General features: G+C 40.2%; 1 protein-coding gene across 1 annotated transcript in view; it reads left to right on the top strand.

Annotated features, from left to right (window-relative positions):
* The window catches only part of LOC122803639 (NACHT, LRR and PYD domains-containing protein 1b allele 2-like), a 466,610-nt gene that overhangs the window by 329,750 nt on the left and 120,985 nt on the right, over nt 1–15,875 (top strand). The gene's annotated exons all lie outside the window — the stretch shown is intronic.

Below are 15,875 nucleotides of genomic sequence, written 5' to 3'. Positions count from 1 at the left end.
AGAAAAAATGAAGACCTCTGGGACTTTTGGTAACCTGAATGCAAATACAGGCAAGTGTGTGTTTTTAATGAACTGGCCTAATCAGGATCGTTTTGAAAACTTGGCTAACAGGAAATCACTAATGGTCCTCAAACTACTAACTGCATATTAAGTCAAATACAGTAATATGTGACTTACTCCTAATAAATAGCTTTAAACTAGCTCTTAAACAGCTAGAAGGTAATCTAATACTGTTTATAGTGTTTGTTTATGTAGAACTGGTGATTTCACTGTGCAGAACAAAAAAAGAAGGGGAAAAAGTAAAGGGAGTCTGTTTTTCGCTTAGGCAATCTTTGAATACTTTGCAAGTAATCCTGTCTGAATAACACAAATGTACATAAGACCTGATAAACCACTGTTTAACTGCACAGTCAATCATGTGAAGTCATGCATTGTAACATGCAAAACTAATCAACAGCATTTCTGAATTTTGTATTGATAAGTCCATTCATATTTGTAATAAACCAGGGTGTGTGGGATAACTATCATACCGTTTCTTCTTGTTACTTAAAAACGTTCATTGAGCTCTTAATTATTGCATAAATGATGGTAGCATAGAAACATCGTTGGGTCGCCTCTTTGTCAAGGAGATAGTAACTTAATCTCATAGGAGAAGTTCATGAAAACTTCAGTCAGTCGTCTTTCATAAATGAATGTGCTTTGTATTGCTTCTGCTATAATGAGACTAGGCTTATATATAAAACATTTTTCCTTAGGTGGCAGCTACACATGTTTTAACTCGGTTATGGAAGTATTAACTTTTTCCATATGAACATGTGAAATGGAGTGTAGTAGTAGAGTGTTTTGATTGTGTGGTGCTTCACATCTTGAACTTATTTGAACATGATTGCTGTTGTTTTTAACAGAAATGTTAGGGTTTTTTGATTACTGTTTTATTAAGTCCAATTTAAAATTAGTAAGTTAGCTGACATTGTACTTACCTTGTCAAACTCTCCGTTGTAGTAGTAATGTGGTCAGGCACAGTGGTAGTTCTGAGAGACTTTAGTGCTACAAAACATATAAAAACGCTAAACCTCTGCACTTGTATCTTTGACTGCGTTGTGAGGAAGGGACTTCCAAGATTCATTTTCATATTATTATGGACCACATTTAAAGGCAGAGGATGTGGGAGATAGACTCATGGAATGTCAAAGGTCTACAGGATAAGAGGAAAAATAACTTACTTTTACATTTACTCTGTCAAACACACGCACATGTTATTCTTCTACAAGAAACACACTTAGTTAATGACGATTGGAATAAAGATAGAGATAAAACTTGGAGAATCTCAATTATTGCTTCTGGTTGTAAGACTAATCAAAAAGGAGTAGCTATACTTATCAAAAAAACATTCAATGAGAATATGTTTGATTACGGATCTGACAACTTGGGAAGGTGGTGTTATTTTTGCTGTACAAACTCTATATCATGTAGACCTGTATTCTTCCTAAACATATATGGTCCTTGTACAAATCAACACAATTTTATCATAGAAACATATAACTTACTATTAAAATTCCCTAACTATGACTGTGTGGTGGAGGGGTCTGGAACACTGTCACTGACCCTTTAAAAGATAGATCAAGCAGAAACAAGTCACAATGCTCAGGCGTCGCAGGCCTTGGATGATCTAACAATAGACTTTAATCTATGTGTTCCTTTTTGCTCGATGGGTCACTCTAACCCTAGTGGTAAATACACGTTCTACTCTCCATGTTATAAATCATGGTCCAGGATTTCTTTTTCTTTTCTCCCAATGCCGAAGACAAAAAGGTTCCCTACTAAATGAAGAGACCATGTACTCAGTCAGCCTTAGATATGATCATTCTAAGATAACTATAAAAAATATCCTTCTGAAAACCCCCAAAAAAGGTAGCAACTTCCAGACTTGGTCTTAAGAGCCAAATCTCCTCGATAAAGAGGCAGTTGTAGAATTTAATAATGAACTAGAAGAACCGAAAACCAGTCTTTTAACCTCTGACATTACACTAGATGTTTTGTGGGCGGCTAGTAAAGCCCAAATCAGGGGTGTGCTGATGCAGAAAGCCTCATATTATAAAAAACTCTCTAAACAAAAAGAAACTAATATAAAACACAAAATCCATGAAACTGAAAATTCACTTCAAGTGAACTTCACACCAGAGTTAGAAAACCAACTTTTAAACCAGCAAAAGGAGTTATACCTACTCCACTCACAAAATCTCTCTTTCCTGAAAATGAAATTCCTCGCTAATTATTCAGTGGGCACGACAGCCCTCGAAATTACTTGCTAGACTTATAAACATTCATCAACCCCCCCCCCTGTGATCTTGCAAATTACTTATAATAACAAACTATTTACTACCAACAAAGAAATACTGCTTATGTTTGAAAAGATGTACAGGAAACTATACGGACCCTCAGAGACCTGCAACACTTTCTTTAATAATATTAAATTTCCAAAGATAGAATAAAATCAAGTTGAGCTCTTGGATGTCTCCTTCATACCATAAGAAGTGCTGATGCAATTAAAAGCCTACGTAGAATCAAGGCCCCAGGTCTTGATGGCTTTACATCAAACTTCTGCAAAACATTTGCTCCCAGACTGATCCCTATCCTTCTTAAAGTCTTTAACCACATTAGTAAATTTGGTTTCAAAGATTTGTACCTGAACAATTCCAAAACTATCTTTATTCATAAACCCAACACTGACAAAACTAATCCAACAAACTACAGACCAATATCTCTTATAAACGTAGATCTAAAAATACTTTCCACACTATTAACAAATAGACTTAAAAAAGATCTACCCACAATTATATCCCCAGAACAATCAGGTTTTATGAAGGGGAGAAAGACTTGGGATAACACCCTCACTTTGGATGCAGCTATGCAGCTTTTGTTGAAGGAGAAGCTGTCTAGATATCTTCTAGCACTTGATGCCACTAAGGCATTTGTCAGAGTTAACTTGGACTTTTTGTTCTTGACTCTACAGCATTTCAATATTCCAAACACGTTCATAAACTTAATTAAAATACTTTATAACACTTCATGTACCACACTATTCATTAACAAATCCTGCTCTGACAGGATAAAATGAATTAATGGTTTAAGGCAAGATTGCCCCCTTGCCCATATCTCTTTAACATTTATATTGAACCCCTATTTATCAATCACAGAGAACCTTTCATCATATTCCCAGGGTACTGAACAACAACCTGCTATTATCAGCTTTGCTGATGGCCTTAATATATACTTCCAATTACCTAACACTGATTTAAATATAGTCTTAAAAACTATTGATATCTTCTTGAAAGCCTCTAACTATGAAGTCAGCTCCTCCAAATCGCTTATCTTCCCAATTAACCCAATAGGGCACAACTCGTCTCTTTTTCAAGACACTGCAATTAAATTAAAATATGCTTTCCAGTCCTTGGGTATAAGGTGTGAACATAATCAAAAGAATTCCTTTCAAAATAACCTTCTTAAAAACGTGGACAAATATTGAACATGACCTGAATAGATGGAAAAACATGAAGCTTCCCATCTTGTCCAGAGTAGCAGTGGTTAAAATGAATATCCTTCCCAAAATGTTATACCAATGTAATGCAACCAACGCTATTATTCCTAAGAACTTCTTTAAGGTAATCAATAAAACTCTAACTAAATTTATCTGGTTTCCAAAACCCCCAAGAATTGCTCTAGCAAAACTAATGCTCCCAAAAAGCAAAGTAGGACTGGGTCTACCGGATTTCAAGTTATATTACAGCATAATATGTGCCAATCAAATCCTTTTAATTGCTGACCATAACCCCAATAGCTTAACCCTATCTCCACAGTGGATCAAACTATGGTATGCTCATGTCAAAACACTTAACCTAAATCCTAAATCCTTACCTTTCATGGATAAATTCATACTAAAGGACACTAAAATATATAATCTAATCAAACATAAAATCAAATAATTTTAAAATCTCCTTTCCTTTTTACATCTAGAGAATGCACTTGTCCTTCTGCAACCTGTCCATTTAAACCCAAACCTGAAATTAGGCAACAAAATGGTAAACTTAGACCAATTTCCCCAAATCGAAAGCTATACTGTCTGGGATTTTTATAGACTAAAGACAACTCATTAAGTGATATTAAAATTAATCTTAACCTAAATAACAAATGTACCACAATACTGAGGCAAATTAAAGAGCTGGTGTCTTCTATCAGAGGCATCCCGGATGGAATAGAGGAAGAAGTAACCCTTGTACAATCCTGAATTAAATTATTAAAAGTCAAAAACAAGATGTTATCGGCTTCATGCAAACTAATCTCTACTGTTAAATACCAATCTTCTCTTACATACATTCACAATTAGAAGGAAAAAAAGTCCTAGTTTAACTGATTTTCAGTTCTCTTGCTTTTAATAACACAAACAAATTCTCCCCTTCAAGAAGCTTGTGTATACCCAGTTAATGATGAACAATAATGCCTACTATACACCAGAACATCTAAATCATTTCTTGCCAAGCGTTTCTCCTCTTTGCCCTTTTTGTCCATCGCGGTTCTGTCCATCGTGGCTGACTGACCTTTTGCATATTCTCCGGTACTGTAAATATGCACAGAACCATATGGAACTCACTTTGGATCAAACTTCAGAAAATGGGCTACGGGAAATCTACCCTGTCTTGGGAATTTGCTATATTGCATGCGAGTCCCATCGATACACCCAGATCTGACTTGAATATCCTGATTGCTCCGTTTGCGTTAGCTAAACTGTACATCACTCAAAACTGTCTTGACAGGTCAGAAATCGAGTGGAAGGGTGTTACTAACATGGCCTCTAAATATATCATATCTCACAAACTGATTATAGGTAATAGAAATAAGTGCATGAAATGTCTACATTGTTGGAATCTTATCCTAGAACTCATTTTGAAATATGTTATACCATGAACACATCTGTCAGCCTGCCCCGAGGTAGTTTTTGGAAGTCTCTTCCTTATTAGGTTTTAACAGATAGTAGTCTCTGATAGTTTCATTTTTGACTTTCATTGTAATGAAGTGATTATTCACTACCTTTAAAAACTTGTAGCACTATATGTAAATAGTTGTATATATTATCTGAAAATGCATCCTATTACTCACCACTTATTTCTAAATTTTATGCCTGTTTTACATATAAATTTAATTTATACGTACATGTGAACATGTCTGTTTAGACACTAGAATTTTGTTAACCCAAGACTAGAAGTTAAAAGGTGTTATTTTATTGATTGCCATATGAAAGTTACCTGTTCATAAAGGAATGTCATGTTGTATATTTTTGTACATTAAATGTTGAAAAATATAATAAAATAAAAGTTGGAAAAAAATAATAAAGTCACCAGCTGCCATGTGTACAAAGTAAGAATATTTGCTCTGCAGCTCACCCATGTGATTGCACAGTTTATTAGAGCCTCAGTGGTATTAGCACTAGGTGGGATATACACCACTGTTACACTGACCCCATTCACCTCCCTAGGCAAGTAAAATAGTCTGCATTTAATGGAAGCAGGTCTTGCATTCTCACAGCAGTGTGATAGTGTGATGCCACTCACAGTTACTGCATCATGTTTTGTTAACACAGATGCAGACTCCACCTCCTCTGGCCTTCCCACACAGTGTATTGTTTCTGTCTGCATGAAACAGCATAAAACTCTAAGTTTCCTGCACTATCATTTATTGTGTCATGCAGCCATGTCTCAGTAGTCAAAAATAAACAAGTTCCAGACTTTAGTAGTCCATTTTGCTATCCAGTGATCTCACATTAGCCAGCAGTATAGTTGGTAGTACAGGCCTGTAGGGGGTTGCTTTTAACTTTACATTAATACCTCCTCTGCAACCTCTTTTCCTTATTAAGGGACTAATCCCTAAGGTTTTGGAGTGGCTCCTTGTTTTTCCACCTCCCATTTTTCTCCAATCAGCTCCCATGGAACCTCTCACCATTATCTTTAAATAACTGACCTGTTGAATGTAATGTAATAGAACAAGGACACTGGTCCATCTACCTGCTTAACTGAATAAACTACTGGGAACTTCAACAAGGTGTCTTTATTTCTCCCACAGGGTGGGTATCAGAGAGAGAGAGACAGAGAGAGAGTCTTAGACCTGTTAGTAAAGTGATTTTATCTGGACTAGTCCTTTATACTCTGTTTCATTTCTGTCTTTTTGGGAACTCTTCACATATGACTGTTGGGCTTTGGGATATGTAATGGGCATCAGAGTTCTCTCAGCTATGGTTCTAGCACTGTTAGCTGATTGGATGCCTGTTCTGTATCAGGGGTCATGTTGGTCATTTAGCCTGCTGGGGGGGAACTTCTGTCACAATGTCAGAGCATGTGCACTGAGTGCACATCTACAGTCTTCACTTGTGTTATCCATCTGAAGAGATGACTGTAGCATTGAGAAATTTGAGCATTGCATAAGTACATAATTATTTTTAAATTTAATATTTCTGTGTTTACATTAAAAGAACATTCTTGAGTACTTACATATTAGTGTTCTTGGAACAGAACCAATTATGAGAAAATGACATTTACATTGAAATGGCAGCGTGTGGTGTCTGTGTGTGTGTGTGTGTGTGTGTGTGTGTGTGTGTGTGTGGTGTATGTATGTTTGTGTGGTGTGTGTGTATGTATGTGTGTGTGTGGTGTGTGTGTGTATGTGTTTGGTGTGTTTGTGTGTGGTGTGTGTGTGTGTATGTGTGTGTGGTCTGTGTGGGTGTGTGTGTGTGTGTGTGTGTGTGTGGTGAGTGTGAGTGTGTGTCTGTGGTGTGTGCGTGCGTGCATGTGGTGTGTGTGTGTGGTGTGTGTGTGAGTGTGTCTGTGTCTGTGTGTGTGTGTGTGTGTGTGTGTGGTGTCTGTGTGGTGCGTGTGTGTGTGTGTGTGTGTGTGTCTGTGTGTGTGTCGTGTGTCTGTGTGTGCGTGTGTGTGTGTGTGTGTGTGTGTGTGTGTGTGTGTGAGAGAGAGAGAGAGAGAGAGATGAATGGGTTATAACTTCCTACTGTCAGTCTTTGTGAAGATGCAAAGGAAAATAACATGTTGGTACCAGACTAACTTTTCACTAAAAAGTGAAATGCTCTGCCATCTGCATTGATGTAGAGTGATAAAGCCCTGATGGGATTCAGATGTCCCAGGTTCATCTAGCAAAGGGGGTACCGGAGGAGCTGGTTAAATGAGGGATGGGCATGATGAGCAAAGGTTGCTTGGCTCTCCTGGGGGAGTGAAGTGTTCTTGTCCATGGCATGCTTCTTGTGTAGAAGACCTGGTGCAGATTGGAGGTCCCATGGCAGCATTCACTTCAAGAGGGGCAGGGCCTTTTCATTCTTTATTCACTTTCTCAAAGTGGGTGGCCCATTGCACATCCAACCTTCAGCAGGGTGCTGCTCATGCACAGGCTAGTTAGGGTTTAATAACAATCACGATCCTGCCTGCTGATTGAAATGCTACTCCTAGAGCATTTCATCTGTGGTTAGGGTTTAGTAACAATCACGATCCTGCCTGCTGATTATCTCACTACTCCTGGAGCGTTTCATCCATGGTTAGGGTTTAATAACAGTCACAATCCTGCCTGCTGATTATTGCACTACTCCTGGAGCATTTCATCCGTGGTTAGGGTTTAATAACAATCACAATCCTGCCTGCTGATTATCTCACTACTCCTGGAGCGTTTCATCCATGGTTAGGGTTTAATAACAATCACAATCCTGCCTGCTGATTATTGCACTACTCCTGGAGTATTTCATCCATGGTTAGGGTTTAATAACAATCACGATCCTGCCTGCTGATTGAAACGCTACTCCTGGAGCATTTCATCCGTGGTTAGGGTTTAATAACAATCACAATCCTGACTGCTGATTATTGTACTACTCCTGGAGCATTTCATCCGTGGTTAGGGTTTAATAACAATCATGAATCATACTGATTGAAACACTACTGCTGAAGTGTTTCATCTGTGGTTAGGGTTTAATAACAATCATGATCTTGCTTGCTGATTATCGCACTACTCCTGGAGCATTTCATCCATGGTTAGGGTTTAATAACAATCATGATCCTGCCTGCTGATTGAAACTCTACTCCTGGAGCGTTTCATCCGTGGTTAGGGTTTAATAACAATCATGATCCTGCTTGCTGATTATTGCACTACTCCTGGAGTGTTTCATCCGTGGTTAGGGTTTAATAACAATCATGATCCTGCCTGCTTATTATCGCACTACTCCTGGAGCGTTTCATCCATGGTTAGGGTTTAATAACAATCACAATCCTGCCTGCTGATTATCGCACTACTCCTGGAGTGTTTCATCCGTGGTTAAGGTTTAATAACTATCATGATCCTGCCTGCTGATTGAAACGCTACTCCTGGAGTGTTTCATCCATGGTTAGGGTTTAATAACAATCACAATCCTGCCTGCTGATTGAAACGCTACTCCTGGAGCGTTTCATCCATGGTTAGGGTTTAATAACAATCATGATCCTGCCTGCTGATTATCTCACTACTCCTGGAGCGTTTCATCCATGGTTAGGGTTTAATAACAGTCACAATCCTGCCTGCTGATTATTGCACTACTCCTGGAGCATTTCATCCGTGGTTAGGGTTTAATAACAATCACAATCCTGCCTGCTGATTATCTCACTACTCCTGGAGCGTTTCATCCATGGTTAGGGTTTAATAACAATCACAATCCTGCCTGCTGATTATTGCACTACTCCTGGAGTATTTCATCCATGGTTAGGGTTTAATAACAATCACGATCCTGCCTGCTGATTGAAACGCTACTCCTGGAGCATTTCATCCGTGGTTAGGGTTTAATAACAATCACAATCCTGACTGCTGATTATTGTACTACTCCTGGAGCATTTCATCCGTGGTTAGGGTTTAATAACAATCATGAATCATACTGATTGAAACACTACTGCTGAAGTGTTTCATCTGTGGTTAGGGTTTAATAACAATCATGATCTTGCTTGCTGATTATCGCACTACTCCTGGAGCATTTCATCCATGGTTAGGGTTTAATAACAATCATGATCCTGCCTGCTGATTGAAACTCTACTCCTGGAGCGTTTCATCCGTGGTTAGGGTTTAATAACAATCATGATCCTGCTTGCTGATTATTGCACTACTCCTGGAGTGTTTCATCCGTGGTTAGGGTTTAATAACAATCATGATCCTGCCTGCTTATTATCGCACTACTCCTGGAGCGTTTCATCCATGGTTAGGGTTTAATAACAATCACAATCCTGCCTGCTGATTATCGCACTACTCCTGGAGTGTTTCATCCGTGGTTAAGGTTTAATAACTATCATGATCCTGCCTGCTGATTGAAACGCTACTCCTGGAGTGTTTCATCCATGGTTAGGGTTTAATAACAATCACAATCCTGCCTGCTGATTGAAACGCTACTCCTGGAGCGTTTCATCCATGGTTAGGGTTTAATAACAATCATGATCCTGCCTGCTGATGGAAACGCTACTCCTGGAGTGTTTCATCTGTGGTTAGGGTTTAATAACAATCATGATCCTGCTTGCCGATTATCTCACTACTCCTGGAGCATTTCTTACGTGGTTAGGGTTTAATAACAATCACGATCCTGCCTGCTGATTATTGCACTACTCCTGGAGCGTTTCATCCATGATTAGGGTTTAATAACAATCATGATCCTGCCTGCTGATTATCTCACTACTCCTGGAGCGTTTCATCCGTGGTTAGGGTTTAATAACAATCACAATCCTGCCTGCTGATTATTGCACTACTCCTGGAGCGTTTCATCCGTGGTTAGGGTTTAATAACAATCACGATCCTGCCTGCTGATTATCTCACTACTCCTGGAGCATTTCATCCGTGGTTAGGGTTTAATAACAATCACAATCCTGCCTGCTGATTATTGCACTACTCCTGGAGCATTTCATCCGTGGTTAGGGTTTAATAACAATCATGATCCTGCCTGCTGATTGAAATGCTACTCCTGGAGCATTTCATCCGTGGTTAGGGTTTAATAACAATCACAATCCTGCCTGCTGATTATCGCACTACTCCTGGAGCATTTCATCCGTGGTTAGGGTTTAATAACAATCATGATCCTGCCTGCTGATTGAAACGCTACTCCTGGAGCGTTTCATCCGTGGTTAGGGTTTAATAACAATCACAATCCTGCCTGCTGATTATCGCACTACTCCTGGAGCATTTCATCCGTGGTTAGGGTTTAATAACAATCATGATCCTGCCTGCTGATTGAAACGCTACTCCTGGAGTGTTTCATCTGTGGTTAGGGTTTAATAACAATCATGATCCTGCTTGCTGATTATCGCACTACTCCTGGAGCATTTCATCCATGGTTAGGGTTTAATAACAATCATGATCCTGCCTGCTAATTGAAACGCTACTCCTGGAGCATTTCATCCGTGGTTAGGGTTTAATAACAATCATGATCCTGCCTGCTGATTATCGCACTACTCCTGGAGCATTTCATCCATGGTTAGGGTTTAATAACAATCATGATCCTGCCTGCTGATTATCGCACTACTCCTGGAGCGTTTCATCTGTGGTTAGGGTATAATAACAATCACAATCCTGCCTGCTGATTATCGCACTACTCCTGGAGTGTTTCATCCGTGGTTAAGGTTTAATAACAATCATGATTCTACCTGCTGATTGAAATGCTACTCCTGGAGTGTTTCATACATGGTTAGGGTTTAATAACAATCACAATCCTGCCTGCTGATTGAAACGCTACTCCTGGAGCATTTCATCCGTGGTTAGGGTTTAATAACAATCATGATCCTGCCTGCTGATTGAAACGCTACTCCTGGAACGTTTCATCCGTGGTTAGGGTTTAATAAGAATCATGATCCTGCTTGCTGATTATCGCACTACTCCTGGAGTGTTTCATCCATGGTTAGGGTTTAATAACAATCACAATCCTGCCTGCTGATTATCGCACTACTCCTGGAGTGTTTCATCCGTGGTTAAGGTTTAATAACTATCATGATCCTGCCTGCTGATTGAAACGCTACTCCTGGAGTGTTTCATCCATCGTTAGGGTTTAATAACAATCACAATCCTGCCTGCTGATTGAAACGCTACTCCTGGAGCGTTTCATCCATGGTTTGGGTTTAATAACAATCATGATCCTGCCTGCTGATTGAAACGCTACTCCTGGAGTGTTTCATCTGTGGTTAGGGTTTAATAACAATCATGATCCTGCTTGCTGATTATCTCACTACTCCTGGAGCATTTCTTACGTGGTTAGGGTTTAATAACAATCACGATCCTGCCTGCTGATTATCGCACTACTCCTGGAGCGTTTCATCCATGATTAGGGTTTAATAACAATCATGATCCTGCCTGCTGAATATCTCAGTACTCCTGGAGCGTTTCATCCGTGGTTAGGGTTTAATAACAATCACAATCCTGCCTGCTGATTATTGCACTACTCCTGGAGCATTTCATCCGTGGTTAGGGTTTAATAACAATCACGATCCTGCCTGCTGATTAGCTCACTACTCCTGGAGCGTTTCATCCGTGGTTAGGGTTTAATAACAATCACAATCCTGCCTGCTGATTATTGCACTACTCCTGGAGCATTTCATCCGTGGTTAGGGTTTAATAACAATCATGATCCTGCCTGCTGATTGAAATGCTACTCCTGGAGCATTTCATCCGTGGTTAGGGTTTAATAACAATCACAATCCTGCCTGCTGATTATCGCACTACTCCTGGAGCATTTCATCCGTGGTTAGGGTTTAATAACAATCATGATCCTGCCTGCTGATTGAAACGCTACTCCTGGAGCGTTTCATCCGTGGTTAGGGTTTAATAACAATCACAATCCTGCCTGCTGATTATCGCACTACTCCTGGAGCATTTCATCCATGGTTAGGGTTTAATAACAATCATGATCCTGCCTGCTGATTGAAATGCTACTCCTGGAGTGTTTCATCTGTGGTTAGGGTTTAATAACAATCATGATCCTGCTTGCTGATTATCGCACTACTCCTGGAGGTTAGGGTTTAATAACAATCATGATCCTGCCTGCTGATTGAAACGCTACTCCTGGAGCATTTCATCCGTGGTTAGGGTTTAATAACAGTCATGATCCTGCCTGCTGATTATCGCACTACTCCTGGAGCATTTCATCCATGGTTAGGGTTTAATAACAATCATGATCCTGCCTGCTGATTATCGCACTACTCCTGGAGCGTTTCATCTGTGGTTAGGGTATAATAACAATCACAATCCTGCCTGCTGATTATCGCACTACTCCTGGAGTGTTTCATCCGTGGTTAAGGTTTAATAACAATCATGATTCTACCTGCTGATTGAAATGCTACTCCTGGAGTGTTTCATACATGGTTAGGGTTTAATAACAATCACAATCCTGCCTGCTGATTGAAACGCTACTCCTGGAGCATTTCATCCGTGGTTAGGGTTTAATAACAATCATGATCCTGCCTGCTGATTGAAACGCTACTCCTGGAACGTTTCATCCGTGGTTAGGGTTTAATAAGAATCATGATCCTGCTTGCTGATTATCGCACTACTCCTGGAGTGTTTCATCCATGGTTAGGGTTTAATAACAATCACGATCCTGCCTGCTGATTATCTCACTACTCCTGGAGCGTTTCATCCGTGGTTAGGGTTTAATAACAATCATGATCCTGCCTGCTGATTGAAACGCTACTCCTGGAGCGTTTCATCCGTGGTTAGGGTTTAATAACAATCACAATCCTGCCTGCTGATTATCGCACTACTCCTGGAGTGTTTCATCCGTGGTTAAGGTTTAATAACAATCATGATCCTGCCTGCTGATTGAAACACTACTCTTGGAGTGTTTCATCCATGGTTAGGGTTTAATAACAGTCACGATCCTGCCTGCTGATTATCGCACTACTCCTGGAGCATTTCATCCGTGGTTAGGGTTTAATAACAATCAGGATCCTGCCTGCTGATTAGCTCACTACTCCTGGAGCGTTTCATCCGTGGTTAGGGTTTAATAACAATCACAATCCTGCCTGCTGATTATTGCACTACTCCTGGAGCATTTCATCCGTGGTTAGGGTTTAATAACAATCACAATCCTGCCTGCTGATTATCGCACTACTCCTGGAGCATTTCATCCGTGGTTAGGGTTTAATAACAATCATGATCCTGCCTGCTGATTGAAACGCTACTCCTGGAGCGTTTCATCTGTGGTTAGGGTTTAATAACAATCATGATCTTGCTTGCTGATTATCTCACTACTCCTGGAGCATTTCATCCATGGTTAGGGTTTAATAACAATCATGATCCTGCCTGCTGATTGAAACTCTACTCCTGGAGCGTTTCATCCGTGGTTAGGGTTTAATAACAATCATGATCCTGCTTGCTGATTATTGCACTACTCCTGGAGTGTTTCATCCGTGGTTAGGGTTTAATAACAATCATGATCCTGCCTGCTTATTATCGCACTACGCCTGGAGCGTTTCATCCATGGTTAGGGTTTAATAACAATCACAATCCTGCCTGCTGATTATCGCACTACTCCTGGAGTGTTTCATCCGTGGTTAAGGTTTAATAACTATCATGATCCTGCCTGCTGATTGAAACGCTACTCCTGGAGTGTTTCATCCATGGTTAGGGTTTAATAACAATCACAATCCTGCCTGCTGATTGAAACGCTACTCCTGGAGCGTTTCATCCGTGGTTAGGGTTTAATAACAATCATGATCCTGTCTGCTGATTGAAACGCTACTCCTGGAGTGTTTCATCTGTGGTTAGGGTTTAATAACAATCATGATCCTGCTTGCTGATTATCTCACCACTCCTGGAGCATTTCTTACGTGGTTAGGGTTTAATAACAGTCACGATCCTGCCTGCTGATTATCGCACTACTCCTGGAGCGTTTCATCCATGATTAGGGTTTAATAACAATCATGATCCTGCCTGCTGATTATCTCACTACTCCTGGAGCATTTCATCCATGGTTAGGGTTTAATAACAATCACATTCCTGCCTGCTGATTATTGCACTACTCCTGGAGTGTTTCATCCGTGGTTAGGGTTTAATAACAATCACGATCCTGCCTGCTGATTATCTCACTACTCCTGGAGCATTTCATCCGTGGTTAGGGTTTAATAACAATCACTATCCTGCCTGCTGATTATTGCACTACTCCTGGAGCATTTCATCCGTGGTTAGGGTTTAATAACAATCATGATCCTGCCTGCTGATTGAAATGCTACTCCTGGAGCATTTCATCCGTGGTTAGGGTTTAATAACAATCACAATCCTGCCTGCTGATTATCGCACTACTCCTGGAGCATTTCATCCGTGGTTAGGGTTTAATAACAATCATGATCCTGCCTGCTGATTGAAACGCTACTCCTGGAGCATTTCATCCGTGGTTAGGGTTTAATAACAATCACAATCCTGCCTGCTGATTATCGCACTACTCCTGGAGCATTTCATCCGTGGTTAGGGTTTAATAACAATCATGATCCTGCCTGCTGATTGAAATGCTACTCCTGGAGTGTTTCATCTGTGGTTAGGGTTTAATAACAATCATGATCCTGCTTGCTGATTATCGCACTACTCCTGGAGCATTTCATCCATGGTTAGGGTTTAATAACAATCATGATCCTGCCTGCTGATTGAAACGCTACTCCTGGAGCATTTCATCCGTGGTTAGGGTTTAATAACAATCATGATCCTGCCTGCTGATTATCGCACTACTCCTGGAGCGTTTCATCCATGGTTAGGTTTTAATAACAATCATGATCCTGCCTGCTGATTATCGCACTACTCCTGGAGCGTTTCATCTGTGGTTAGGGTATAATAACAATCACAATCCTGCCTGCTGATTATCGCACTACTCCTGGAGTGTTTCATCCGTGGTTAAGGTTTAATAACAATCATGATTCTACCTGCTGATTGAAATGCTACTCCTGGAGTGTTTCATACATGGTTAGGGTTTAATAACAATCACAATCCTGCCTGCTGATTGAAACGCTACTCCTGGAGCATTTCATCCGTGGTTAGGGTTTAATAACAATCATGATCCTGCCTGCTGATTGAAACGCTACTCCTGGAACGTTTCATCCGTGGTTAGGGTTTAATAAGAATCATGATCCTGCTTGCTGATTATCGCACTACTCCTGGAGTGTTTCATCCGTGGTTAGGGTTAAATAACAATCACAATCCTGCCTGCTGATTATCGCACTACTCCTGGAGTGTTTCATCCGTGGTTAAGGTTTAATAACAATCATGATCCTGCCTGCTGATTGAAACACTACTCTTGGAGTGTTTCATCCATGGTTAGGGTTTAATAACAGTCACGATCCTGCCTGCTGATTATCGCACTACTCCTGGAACATTTCATCCGTGGTTAGGGTTTAATAACAATCACGATCCTGCCTGCTGATTGAAACGCTACTCCTGGAGTGTTTCATCCTAGGGAAGAAAATGGAATATACGCCTCTGCCCTGAGTGAGTGAATTGGGCAGTATAGCAGTTAAGGAGGGACTCTCAATGATTAGATGAGAAACCAGAACCCCAAGGCTAAAATAGAAAATAAAAAGCTAAGCTTTACATTGGCTGCTTAGGAGTGTCCTGTGACCCTCAAGGTAGATTTTCTGCCTTTCTGAGCAGATATTGGCCATTTGAGGTGCATATTATATAGTAAAACTAGTGATCCAATGTATGTAAAATGATCTGCTTGACAGGAAGTAGCTTGGGAGGGTTAATTTCAAGATTCTAATAATTTATTTTATTGTGGTTCGTTGCACTGAGCTGACAATGTCATGTAACACATTTTCTCAGAAATAATGAAAACCAAATTTAAATTAAAGAAA

The sequence above is a fragment of the Protopterus annectens genome, chromosome 5.part1 (genome assembly GCF_019279795.1).
Source record: "Protopterus annectens isolate FY-2018-M chromosome 5.part1, PAN1.0, whole genome shotgun sequence".
NCBI lineage: Eukaryota > Metazoa > Chordata > Ceratodontiformes > Protopteridae > Protopterus > Protopterus annectens.
Note: the sequence above shows the minus strand (reverse complement) of the source record. Positions and strands in the feature narration are given on the sequence as shown.